Genomic DNA, 12,304 nt, shown 5'->3' on the forward strand with positions numbered 1-12,304 from the left:
GCCAGCGGAGATTAGTTTTCTGCCGGCGGAGAAACGTAATTCGTCAGCGGGGATAAATTATCCGTCAGGGGATGTAAATTTCCCGCCGTCGGAGATAAGATTTCTGCCCGTGGAGAATCGTAGTTCGTCAGCGGAGATAAATTGTCTGCCAGCGGAGATAAGTCGTCCGCCAGCGGATATAGATTTCCCGGCACCGGAAATAAGTTTAACGCGTTAAGAAAAAGAAACTTATTGTAACCATTTATTAAAATAAAGACAATACAACGATGTGTGGCTTATATTTGATGGAGTTTCTGGAGCGGATTCTTACTCACTTGTAGGGAGCCCACCAAGGATCCCTACATATATTTCCCACCACGAGAAATAAGTTTTCCGCCAGCGGAGAGACGTATTTCGTTAGCAGAGATAAGTTGTCCGGCAGGGGATATAGATATCCCGCCACCGGAAGTAAATGTTCTGCCAGCGGAGATCAGTTTTCTGCCGGCGGAGAAACGTAGCTCGTCAGCGGAAATAAAATGTCCGCCAGCGCAGATAAGATGTCTGTCAGCGGAGAAAAGTTTTCCGCCAGCAGATATAAATTTCCCGCCGCCGGAGATAAGTTTTCCGCCAGCGGAGAGACGTATTTCGTTAGCAGAGATAAGCTGTTCGGCAGCGGATATAAATTTCCCGCCGCCGGAGGTAAATGTTCTGCCAGCAGAGATAAGTTTTCTGCAAACGGACAGACGTATTTCGTCAGCAGAGATAAGTTGTCCGGCAGGGGATATATATTTCCCACCACGAGAAATAAGTTTTCCTCCAGCGGAGAGACGTATTTCGTCAGCAAAGATAAGTTGTCCGGCAGGGGATATAGATATCCCGCCACCGGAAGTAAGTTTTCCGCCAGCGGAGAGACGTATTTCGTTAGCAGAGATAAGCTGTCCGGCAGGGGATATACATTTCCCGCCGCCGGAGATAAATGTTCTGCCAGCGGAGATTAGTTTTCTGCCGGCGGAGAAACGTAATTCGTCAGCGGGGATAAATTATCCGTCAGGGGATGTAAATTTCCCGCCGTCGCAGATAAGATTTCTGCCCGTGGAGAATCGTAGTTCGTTAGCTGAGATAAATTGTCTGCCAGCGGAGATAAGTTGTCCGCCAGCGGATATAGATTTCCCGGCACCGGAAATAAGTTTTCCGTCAGCGGAGAGACGTATTTCGTAAGCAGAGATAAGTTGTCTGGCAGGGGATATAAATTTCCCACCGCCGGAGATAAGTTTTCTGCCAGCGTTGAGACGTATTTCGTCAGCAGAGATAAGTTGTCCGGCAGGGGATATATATTTCCCGCCACCGGAGATAAGTTTACTGCCAGCGGAGAGACGTATTTCGTCAGCAGAAATAAGTTGTCCGGCAGAGGATATAGATTTCCCGCCACCGGAAGTAAGTTTTCTGCCAGCGGAGAGACGTATTTCGTCAGCAGAGATAAGTTTTCCGCCAACGGAGAGACGTATTTCGTTAGCAGAGATAAGCTGTCCGCCAGGGGATATAAATTTCCCGCCGCCGGAGGTAAATGTTCTGCCAGCGGAGATTAGTTTTCTGCCGGCGGAGAAACGTAATTCGTCAGCGGGGATAAATTATCCGTCAGGGGATGTAAATTTCCCGCCGTCGGAGATAAGATTTCTGCCCGTGGAGAATCGTAGTTCGTCAGCGGAGATAAATTGTCTGCCAGCGGAGATAAGTCGTCCGCCAGCGGATATAGATTTCCCGGCACCGGAAATAAGTTTTCCGTCAGCGGAGAGACGTATTTCGTAAGCAGAGATAAGTTGTCTGGCAGGGGATATAAATTTCCCACCGCTGGAGATAAGTTTTCTGGCAGCGTTGAGACGTATTTCGTCAGCAGAGATAAGTTGTCCGGCAGGGGATATATATTTCCCGCCACCGGAGATAAGTTTACTGCCAGCGGAGAGACGTATTTCGTCAGCAGAGATAAGTTGTCCGGCAGAGGATATAGATTTCCCGGCACCGGAAATAAGTTTTCCGTCAGCGGAGAGACGTATTTCGTTAGCAGAGATAAGCTGTCCGCCAGGGGATATAAATTTCCCGCCGCCGGAGGTAAATGTTCTACCAGCGGAGATTAGTTTTCTGCCGGCGGAGAAACGTAATTCGTCAGCGGGGATAAATTATCCGTCAGGGGATGTAAATTTCCCGCCGTCGGAGATAAGATTTCTGCCCGTGGAGAATCGTAGTTCGTCAGCGGAGATAAATTGTCTGCCAGCGGATATAGATTTCCCAGGGCCGGAAATAAGTTTTCCTCCAACGGAGAGACGTTTTTCGTTAGCAGAGATAAGCTGTCCGCCAGGGGATATAAATTTCCCGCCGCCGGAGGTAAATGTTCTGCCAGCGGAGATTAGTTTTCTGCCGGCGGAGAAACGTAATTCGTCAGCGGGGATAAATTATCCGTCAGAGAATGTAAATTTCCCGCCGTCGGAGATAAGATTTCTGCCCGTGGAGAATCGTAGTTCGTCAGCGGAGATAAATTGTCTGCCAGCGGATATAGATTTCCCAGGGCCGGAAATAAGTTATCCTCCAACGGAGAGACGTATTTCGTTAGCAGAGATAAGCTGTCCGCCAGGGGATATAAATTTCCCGCCGCCGGAGGTAAATGTTCTGCCAGCGGAGATTAGTTTTCTGCCGGCGGAGAAACGTAATTCGTCAGCGGGGATAAATTATCCGTCAGGGGATGTAAATTTCCCGCCGTCGGAGATAAGATTTCTGCCCGTGGAGAATCGTAGTTCGTCAGCGGAGATAAATTGTCTGCCAGCGGATATAGATTTCCCAGGGCCGGAAATAAGTTTTCCTCCAACGGAGAGACGTATTTCGTTAGCAGAGATAAGCTGTCCGCCAGGGGATATAAATTTCCCGCCGCCGGAGGTAAATGTTCTACCAGCGGAGATTAGTTTTCTGCCGGCGGAGAAACGTAATTCGTCAGCGGAAATAAATTATCCGTCAGGGGATGTAAATTTCCCGCCGTCGGAGATAAGATTTCTGCCCGTGGAGAATCGTAGTTCGTCAGCGGAGATAAATTGTCTGCCAGCGGATATAGATTTCCCAGGGCCGGAAATAAGTTTTCCTCCAACGGAGAGACGTATTTCGTTAGCAGAGATAAGATTTCCGGCAGGGGATATAAATTTCCCGCCCCCGGAGGTAAATGTTCTGCCAGCGGAGATTAGTTTTCTGCCGGCGGAGAAACGTAACTCGTCAGCGGGCATATATTGTCCGTCAGGGGATGTAAATTTCCCGCCGTCGGAGATAAGATTTCTGCCAGTGGAGAATCGTAGTTCGTCAGCGGAGATAAAGTGTCTGCCAGCGGAGATAAGTTGTCCGCAAGCGGATATAGATTTCCCGGCACCGGAAATAAGTTTTCTGCCAGCGTAGAGACGTATTTCGTCAGCAGAGATAAGTTGTCCGGCAGGGAATATATGTAAGATTAATATTAAAGTATCGTTTATTAATAATGTTTTGATCGAAAAAGAGTACAAAGTGTTTGATTTAAGATGTGCAATTAATGATTCTGTTCTTCCGACTTTTTGTTCAACTTTCTGCTTCTACTTCCAACAACCGACTCCCATATCGATAACCCCTTATCGGCTAGGTCTTTTAAACATCGGTTAAGTCTGGTTATATCGGTTAGGTCTTATCGATGGTATCTTAAGTTCAAATGTTAATTTAGATGGGATAGTGTTAACTGCTTGATACACTGTCCTTTACATTCGGCCCTCCTGCTCATCTTCATCTGTCCCAGATGATAATATATCCTCGTTCTCTGAGAAAAAACGCCATAGCTTCTTATTGTCACTGCTCGTTGCGGTGATGTTTGGCCCCTCGACTTGACCAACCTTTCTGACGTCGTAGCGACCGTTCCGCTTTACCTTGGTGACTTCATATGGGCCTAGATACTCGCTGGCCAACTTGCGTCCTGCGACGAACTGCGTCCTCTTGATCGCGACCACGTCTCCTAGTCTGTAGCCGTGCTCAGGTCGTCGTTTTTTATCATAATTGCGCTTGTACACCTCTTGCGCCTCCTCAATGTTTTGTTTCGCTTGGTCACGCAGTTCTTGGCGCTCGTTGTTAAACTGCGTAACCAACTCCTCGTTGAGAACCTCCAATAGTCGACTTTCAGCTTGTCTGTGCATCTTTGTCCCAAACATGACCTCGAATGGCGACGACTTCAGCGTAGAATGCACATGCGAATTAATCGCCATCTGAACCTTTGGCACATGCTTGTACCACTTCGTTGACTCCTGAGCTGAGAGCTTTGCGATGATACCCAAAATTGAACGGTTCACCCGCTCAATCTGACCGTTGCCTCTCGCCACACCTGTCGTTGTACACACATGTTCGACTTTGTTCTCGTTGAGAAACTCGCTGAATGCGTTGGATGTAAACGCTGCTCCTCTGTCGCTGACTATGCGCTTGGGAAAACCAAACACAGATGACCAATCTCTCAGCCTCTTCACAACTTCTTTGTGACCTGTTGACTTAGTTGGGAACAGCCACACAAACTTGTAGAATGCATCTACCACAGCAAAAATGTACTTGTATTGCATGGCTGTCGCAACCATTGGTCCCAAATGATCAACGTGCAGCGTGTATAGTGGTGTGTGTGACGACGCTTCGGCCGGGGTATGCTCGTCGCGCCGGGTTTCACAGAAATTTGTTTGATCTCTGGGTGTGGTAGCTGAAAGAGAGTCTCGTGGTTCAAGAATAAGGCAGGCTGGGATCGGTAATAAAAGAGATAGAGTTAGATTTATTGTGCTTAATGGTACAAAGTTAGTAGTTGCGCGTGTTTTTTTTGCGGCGGGCTCGTCCTTCTGGGAGCGGAGATAAGTTGTCCGCCAGCGGATATAGATTTCCCGGCACCGGAAATAAGTTTTCCGTCAGCGGAGAGACGTATTTCGTAAGCAGAGATAAGTTGTCTGGCAGGGGATATAAATTTCCCACCGCCGGAGATAAGTTTTCTGCCAGCGTTGAGACGTATTTCGTCAGCAGAGATAAGTTGTCCGGCAGGGGATATATATTTCCCGCCACCGGAGATAAGTTTACTGCCAGCGGAGAGACGTATTTCGTCAGCAGAAATAAGTTGTCCGGCAGAGGATATAGATTTCCCGCCACCGGAAGTAAGTTTTCTGCCAGCGGAGAGACGTATTTCGTCAGCAGAGATAAGTTTTCCGCCAACGGAGAGACGTATTTCGTTAGCAGAGATAAGCTGTCCGCCAGGGGATATAAATTTCCCGCCGCCGGAGGTAAATGTTCTGCCAGCGGAGATTAGTTTTCTGCCGGCGGAGAAACGTAATTCGTCAGCGGGGATAAATTATCCGTCAGGGGATGTAAATTTCCCGCCGTCGGAGATAAGATTTCTGCCCGTGGAGAATCGTAGTTCGTCAGCGGAGATAAATTGTCTGCCAGCGGAGATAAGTCGTCCGCCAGCGGATATAGATTTCCCGGCACCGGAAATAAGTTTTCCGTCAGCGGAGAGACGTATTTCGTAAGCAGAGATAAGTTGTCTGGCAGGGGATATAAATTTCCCACCGCCGGAGATAAGTTTTCTGGCAGCGTTGAGACGTATTTCGTCAGCAGAGATAAGTTGTCCGGCAGGGGATATATATTTCCCGCCACCGGAGATAAGTTTACTGCCAGCGGAGAGACGTATTTCGTCAGCAGAGATAAGTTGTCCGACAGAGGATATAGATTTCCCGGCACCGGAAATAAGTTTTCCGTCAGCGGAGAGACGTATTTCGTTAGCAGAGATAAGCTGTCCGCCAGGGGATATAAATTTCCCGCCGCCGGAGGTAAATGTTCTACCAGCGGAGATTAGTTTTTTGTCGGCGGAGAAACGTAATTCGTCAGCGGGGATAAATTATCCGTCAGGGGATGTAAATTTCCCGCCGTCGGAGATAAGATTTCTGCCCGTGGAGAATCGTAGTTCGTCTGAAAGACGAAAGCTACGAAAGACGTAGCTGAAAGAGAGTCTCGTGGTTCAAGAATAAGGCAGTCTGGGATCGGTAATAAAAGAGATAGAGTTAGATTTATTGTGCTTAATGGTACAAAGTTAGTAGTTGCGCGGGTGTTTTTGCGGCGGGCTCGTCCTTCTGGGTCGTCCTTCGGTTGGGCCGCACGTGGCGGATGGTTGCGTGCGGGGCCGGGGAGTCGTCTGGCCGGATCGACGGAGGTCGTCTGTGCTTCGCGGGGAAGGGTGTTGCGGAGGGTTACTGCGCGCCGAGGAGTGATTCTGTGGAGGAAGGTTAATGCGCTCCGAGGAGAAGTAAATGTTGCGGAGGGCGAATGCGCTCCGAGGCTAATTAAATGTTGCGGAGGGTGAATGCGCTCCGAGGAGAAGAAATGTTGCGGAGGGTTAATGCGCTCCGAGGAGAAGTAAATGTTGCGGAGGGTGAATGCGCTCCGAGGAGAATTAACGTTGCGGAGGGTTAATGCGCTCCGAGGAGAATTAATGTTGCGGAGGGGGAATGCGCTCCGAGGAGAATTAATGTTGCGGAGGGTTAATGCGCTCCGAGGAGAAGTAAATGTTGCGGAGGGTTAATGCGCTCCGAGGAGAAGTAAATGTTGCGGAGGGTGAATGCGCTCCGAGGAGAATTAATGTTGCGGAGGGTTAATGCGCTCCGAGGAGAATTAATGTTTCGGAGGGTGAATGCGCTCCGAGGAGAAGAAATGTTGCGGAGGGTGAATGCGCTCCGAGGAGAAGAAATGTTGCGGAGGGTTAATGCGCTCCGAGGAGAAGTAAATGTGGCGGAGGGTGAATACGCTCCGAGGAGAAGAAATGTTGCGGAGGGTGAATGCGCTCCGAGGAGAATTAATGTTGCGGAGGGTTAATGCGCTCCGAGGAGAATTAATGTTGCGGAGGGGGAATGCGCTCCGAGGAGAATTAATGTTGCGGAGGGTTAATGCGCTCCGAGGAGAAGTAAATGTTGCGGAGGGTGAATGCGCTCCGAGGAGAATTAATGTTGTGGAGGGTGAATGCGCTCCGAGGAGAAGAAATGTTGCGGAGGGTGAATGCGCTCCGAGGAGAAGAAATGTTGCGGAGGGTTAATGCGCTCCGAGGAGAAGTAAATGTGCCGGTGGTGAATGCGCTCCGAGGAGAAGAAATGTTGCGGAGGGTGAATGCGCTCCGAGGAGAATTAGTGTTGCGGAGGGTGAATGCGCTCCGAGGAGAAGAAAGGTTGCGGAGGGTGAATGCGCTCCGAGGAGAATTAATGTTGCGGAGGGTGAATGTGCTCCGAGGAGAAGTAATGTTGCGGAGGGTGAATGCGCTCCGAGGAGAAGAAATGTTGCGGAGGGTGAATGTGCTCCGAGGAGAATTAGTGTTGCGGAGGGTGAATGCGCTCCGAGGAGAAGAAAGGTTGCGGAGGGTGAATGCGCTCCGAGGAGAATTAATGTTGCGGAGGGTGAATGTGCTCCGAGGAGAAGTAATGTTGCGGAGGGTGAATGCGCTCCGAGGAGAATTAATGTTGCGGAGGGTGAATGCGCTCCGAGGAGAAGAAATGTTGCGGAAGGTGAATGCGCTCCGAGGAGAAGAAATGTTGCGGAGGGTTAATGCGCTCCGAGGAGAAGAAGGGAGGCGGAGGTTTAAAGCACTCCGAGGAGGATGGGAGGATCGCTGGGGCTGCTGGTGGCTGCTGCGGATGCTTACCTCTCCACTGGCCGGAGCCGAACTGATGATGATCGCTCTGGCGGAGCTCCTTTTATTCCCAAAACGCGGCTGATCTTACGGTCTGTCCCTAGCGCGTTGTGCTGCGGGGCCCTAACGCGTTTGCACGGCCGGCTGATAGTGTGCCCGTTGGCGCGTGGGTTATGGCCACACTTGGTGGGGCTCAGCTGTGGTTTGTTTATTTGTATTGTTTGTTTATTTATATTTCTTTTATTCTGTGGCAGGTCTTCATGTATTGTCGCTTATGTTCTACTTATCCTACTAATACTTATTTTCTAATCTTCATGGCTTGTCTTGGTGATTCTATTGAGGTTGGTTTGGTGTTTGTGGCGCCGGCGCCTGTTTTTCCTGGCGCTGGGCGTCACACTCCCCCCTCCTTTCCCAGTGGAGTGTTGCCGCCTTACTTTGTTGGGAACCATGCGCTTATGCGGACATCTCCAGCTCGGCCGATCTTCACCCAACACGCCTCTTGTTTCTCGTTCCACATTTTGAATCGCCGTTGAGTGTGTTTTGGGCGGTCGAGGAGTTTGGCTTTGACTAGTTCGATCGCCGTTGTCGCTAGTTCAAATTTTTCTGCGACATTCCATTCGCCCGGGATGGTGCCTCTATGGATGGGCCTCCGGGTTTCCGGTTCTGGTGTTGGCCGCTCAGGGTTTAGGTCCAGCACGTCCCGGTCGGACTCTTCGTCTTCCATTTGTTCGGACCAGGAAAGTTTCGGGCCTTGTTGTTCGCTGGTTTCTCGTGCCGTTTGTTCCTGTAGTTTGGCTTGGTTTGCCCAGCTGATCCTCTTTTTTTTTGGTATTGCTTCCTTGTGCGTCGCTGTTTGTTCTCCTTGGGTCTCGCGTTGTCCTGCCGTGGTTTCCATTGTTATGTTCGTTTCTGCTTTCCTGGGCGCTGACACCTTTGTCCCCGATACTTTCATTCTTGAGCTGGGCGGGAGGGCGTCCGGTAGAAGTTTTGTGGCTCGGTTCTTGTGGCTGGCCCGTGACATCCTCTCTTTGAATTTTCGGGCCGACATGTTGAATTTCTCTTCTTTATTTTCCATTTGTCTGAAAAGGTAGAGAGAGGGCATCGTTATTGTAATTGCTTCCTCTATTTTTGCAGGTTTTAGTTGTGAGACGTGTGCCCTTAGTCTTTTGTTCGTCGTCGTATCTTGTAAGGTTATGATCACTGGGGAGGTTTGTTCGAGTACCTTACACGGGCCGGTGTATTTCGGTTCTAGTTTCGCTGTTGTCTTGTCGATCTTTTTCGATAGTGGGTGCGTTCGTACCCATACTAAGTCCCCATTTTTTGGTTTCCATGCTCGCTTTCGCAAATTGTAATGTCTTGCTTGTTTTGCTGCTGCTTCTTCCATGTTTTGCCTGGCCATGGTTTCTGTTTGTTTCCGTTTGTCGGTGCTTTCTTGGTTTGTTTGATTGTTGAACCCTGACCCTAGTGTTACCTCGTCAAATAGGTTGCCCGGTAGTCTAAGTTCTCTCCCGAATATCAGGTATGCCGGGCTAAACCCTGTTGATTCAGACTTGCTGCTATTTATCGCTAGGGTTAGTTCGGGTAGTTGTTCGTCCCATTTGTTGTGTTTCCCTCCCGCGAATTGTGCGATTATAGTCTTTAGTGTTCGGTTCGCTCGTTCGGTTGGGTTTTCTTGTGGTGTGTATGGAGCCGTGAATTGTTGGGTGATGCCCCACGTTTTCATTACCTGTTTCGTCTTTCTGCTTGTAAATTGTACGCCGTTGTCTGAGATCACTCGCTTTGGTGCACCTCCCCTCGCCAGTATTTTTTCTCTGAACGCCTTTAGGAATGCGTCCGCCGTTGCGCTTCTTGCCGGTGTGACCTCCACCCATTTCGAAAATTTATCGATAAATACGATTAGTGCGGTGTTGCCGCGCGGCGATCTTGGCAGTGGTCCCACGAAATCGACGCATATTGTTTCCCATGGTGCGTTTGCGATTTTGGTGAGCATTTTGCCAGCCGCTGCCTGTTGCGATACCTTAAATTTTTGGCAGCTTTCGCATGTTCGGACGAATCGTGTTACGTCTCTGCTTAGTCCTGGCCAAAAATATCGCAGCCTTATTCGGATTTTCGTGCGTTTCGCGTTAGTACCCTCTGTCGCTCTTGTTTTGGAACGCACAGTTTCCAGGGTTGGTCGTCTTCATCGGCTTGGCTTGGTATGTGTCGGTATAATCGGCCGTGTTTTATGGCAAAATCCGTAGCTTCTTCTGGTGTCATCTCTACTTGGTTCCATTTGTTTTGATACCAAGCGCATTCTACGATTTCTGCTATTCGGGTTTCTTCGCGTGGTAAGCGGGAGAGTCCGTCCGCCACTGCGTTCAGCTTGCCTTTCCGATATCGTATTTCGAATGAGAACGGTTGCAGTCCCAATGCCTATCTTGCTACTCGTCCGGATGGGCTTTCGATGGAATTTAACCATTTGAGGGCTAGGTGATCCGTAACTACGATAAATTGGTAGCCTTCTAGGTACATCCTCATCTTGTGTACCCCCCAGTAGATGGCTAGGCATTCTTTTTCTGTTGCGGAGTATTTCGTTTCTCGCTTTTGAGCTTGCGGCTTGCGTAGGAAATTACATGTTCTCCGTCTGCATCTTCCTGGGTCAACACTGCTCCTAGGCCGCAGTCGCTTGCGTCCGTTTGCAGTATGAATGTTTTCCTGAAGTCCGGGCATGCTAATATTGGCGCTTCCGTTAGACACAGCTTTAGGTCTTCGAAGCTGTTCTCCTGTGCTTCGCCCCACTCAAATTTTTGCCCCTTTTTGAGAAGGTCTTGTAGCGCTTTTGCCCGTTCGGTGTACGCTGGTACGAATCTGCGGTACCAAGACGCCAGGCCCAAAAAACTATGCAGTTGTTTCAGTGTAGTTGGTGCGGTGAGTTCTTTAATGGCCGCTACTTTATCTGGGTCTGTGTGAATTCCTTCCTCGCTTACCATGTGGCCTAGGTATTTCAGTTTCTTTTGAAAGAAATGACATTTTGCTGCGTTAATGCGTAGGTTTGCTGTCCGTAGCCGTTCGAATACCGTTTTTAGTTTTTGCATGTGTTCCACTTTCGTCCGCCCAATTACGATTATGTCGTCTAGGTATGCGAAAGCGAATGGTTCTATGTCCGGTCCGATTACCGAGTCTAGGGCTCTTTGGAACGTAGCCGGTGCTGTTGTGAGTCCGAATGGCATGACCTTCCATTGGTACAATCCTCGCCCTGGAGCTGTAAAGGCTGTGTAGGGTCGGCTCTGTTTTTCCATTGGGATTTGCCAATACCCTGACTTTAAGTCTAGCGTGCTAATGTATTTAGCCTCTTTAAGCTGTTTTAGAATAAAGTCCATCCGTGGTAGTGGGTATGCGTCCTTCTCTGTTTTTTCGTTTAACAGTCGATAATCCACGCAGACCCTCCAATCTCCGGTTTTCTTTTTTATGAGAACAATCGGCGAGCTGTATGGGCTGTGTGATGGTTCTATTAGATCTTGCTTTATGAGCTCGTTGATCTCTTTGTTGATGATTTCCATTTGTGCTGGGTTTCTTGGGTAATACCTCTGTTTGACTGGTCTGTCATCTTTCAGGAATATCCGATGTTTCGTAACATTGCTCACCCCTTCCAGCGTGTTGGATTTTTGTACCTCTGTTTTAATCCATTTTTCGATTTCTTCGTCCGTCGGTTCTGTTACTGAGTTTCTTGCGTTTTCCTCCTTTCTGTTTGGGTTTGGTTCCCCGTTGAAGTTTACCGTGGCTTCTCCACACGTTATTGATGTGCCTGCATCCTTTAAAAATTCCATTCCTAGTATGGGCGTATCTGGGACCCCTGTCATGATTATGAATGATTGGTTGGTCTCTTTTCCCCCTAGTTCTACCGTTAGTTGGATTCTCCGTGTTGTTCTCCGAGTGCTTCCATCCGCTAGCCGGATTAATCTGTTTTCCACTCCTTCGATACCTTCCTCTTTTAGTTTTTCGGCCGTCTTTTCGTTTATCATGCATCTTGTTGCCCCTGTATCGATGATTACATCCATCAGTTGTGATCCGATCCTGGCCCGTCCTAAAAGCTGGTTCTTGTTAAATATTAGTTGTGTGTTGTCCCGCTCCGCTGGTTTTGGGCCACAGGAGGTTCGCGGGTTGTTCCTGCGCCCTGTGTGTTTTCCGTTTGTTTTCTGCAGCAGACTATTGTGCGTACTCCTTGTTTGTAGCAGGTCCAGCAGTACAGTACGGGTTCCCTGTTGCATGTTCGGGCCTCGTGCCCATAGTTGCCACATCTTTGGCATTTCCTTTGTCGGTATTGGTTCCTTTGCCAAGCTGGGCGCCATTGGCGCCCTGTAATTTTTGAGAGTCCGGCATCTGTCTCAATTTTTTCGAATTCCTCTGTGATGATCATGAATTCTGACAGCGTTTGGAATTCTCTCCTCTTCACGTATAATTTAAGCGGCAGCCGGCAGTTCTGGTATATTATTTCCAGTTTTTCCTGCTCTGTGTAGGTTCCGAACCTCATTAACTTCCTTATTTCTTGGATATAGTCTCCAACTGGTTCTGTTTCCTCTTGTTTTCGCTCTGCCACTTGTTTTGCCAGCTCCTCTTGGTATCTGGGGGATATGAAGTTCTCTTTTAGTCCGACCTTTG

The 12,304-nt window shown here is 49.0% G+C and overlaps 1 long non-coding RNA gene across 1 annotated transcript; it reads right to left on the bottom strand.

The window, feature by feature from the left end:
* Positions 1-8,578: 8,578 nt before the first annotated feature.
* LOC117183656 (uncharacterized) lies at positions 8,579-9,535 on the bottom strand. Its single transcript, XR_004468786.1, has 2 exons — positions 9,393-9,535; positions 8,579-8,745 (listed from the first exon to the last, which is right to left on the bottom strand). It is a non-coding gene; the product is annotated as an uncharacterized lncRNA (long non-coding RNA).
* Between the last annotated feature and the right edge of the window lie 2,769 nt (positions 9,536-12,304).

Source organism: Drosophila pseudoobscura, chromosome 3, assembly GCF_009870125.1.
Source record: "Drosophila pseudoobscura strain MV-25-SWS-2005 chromosome 3, UCI_Dpse_MV25, whole genome shotgun sequence".
NCBI lineage: Eukaryota > Metazoa > Arthropoda > Insecta > Diptera > Drosophilidae > Drosophila > Drosophila pseudoobscura.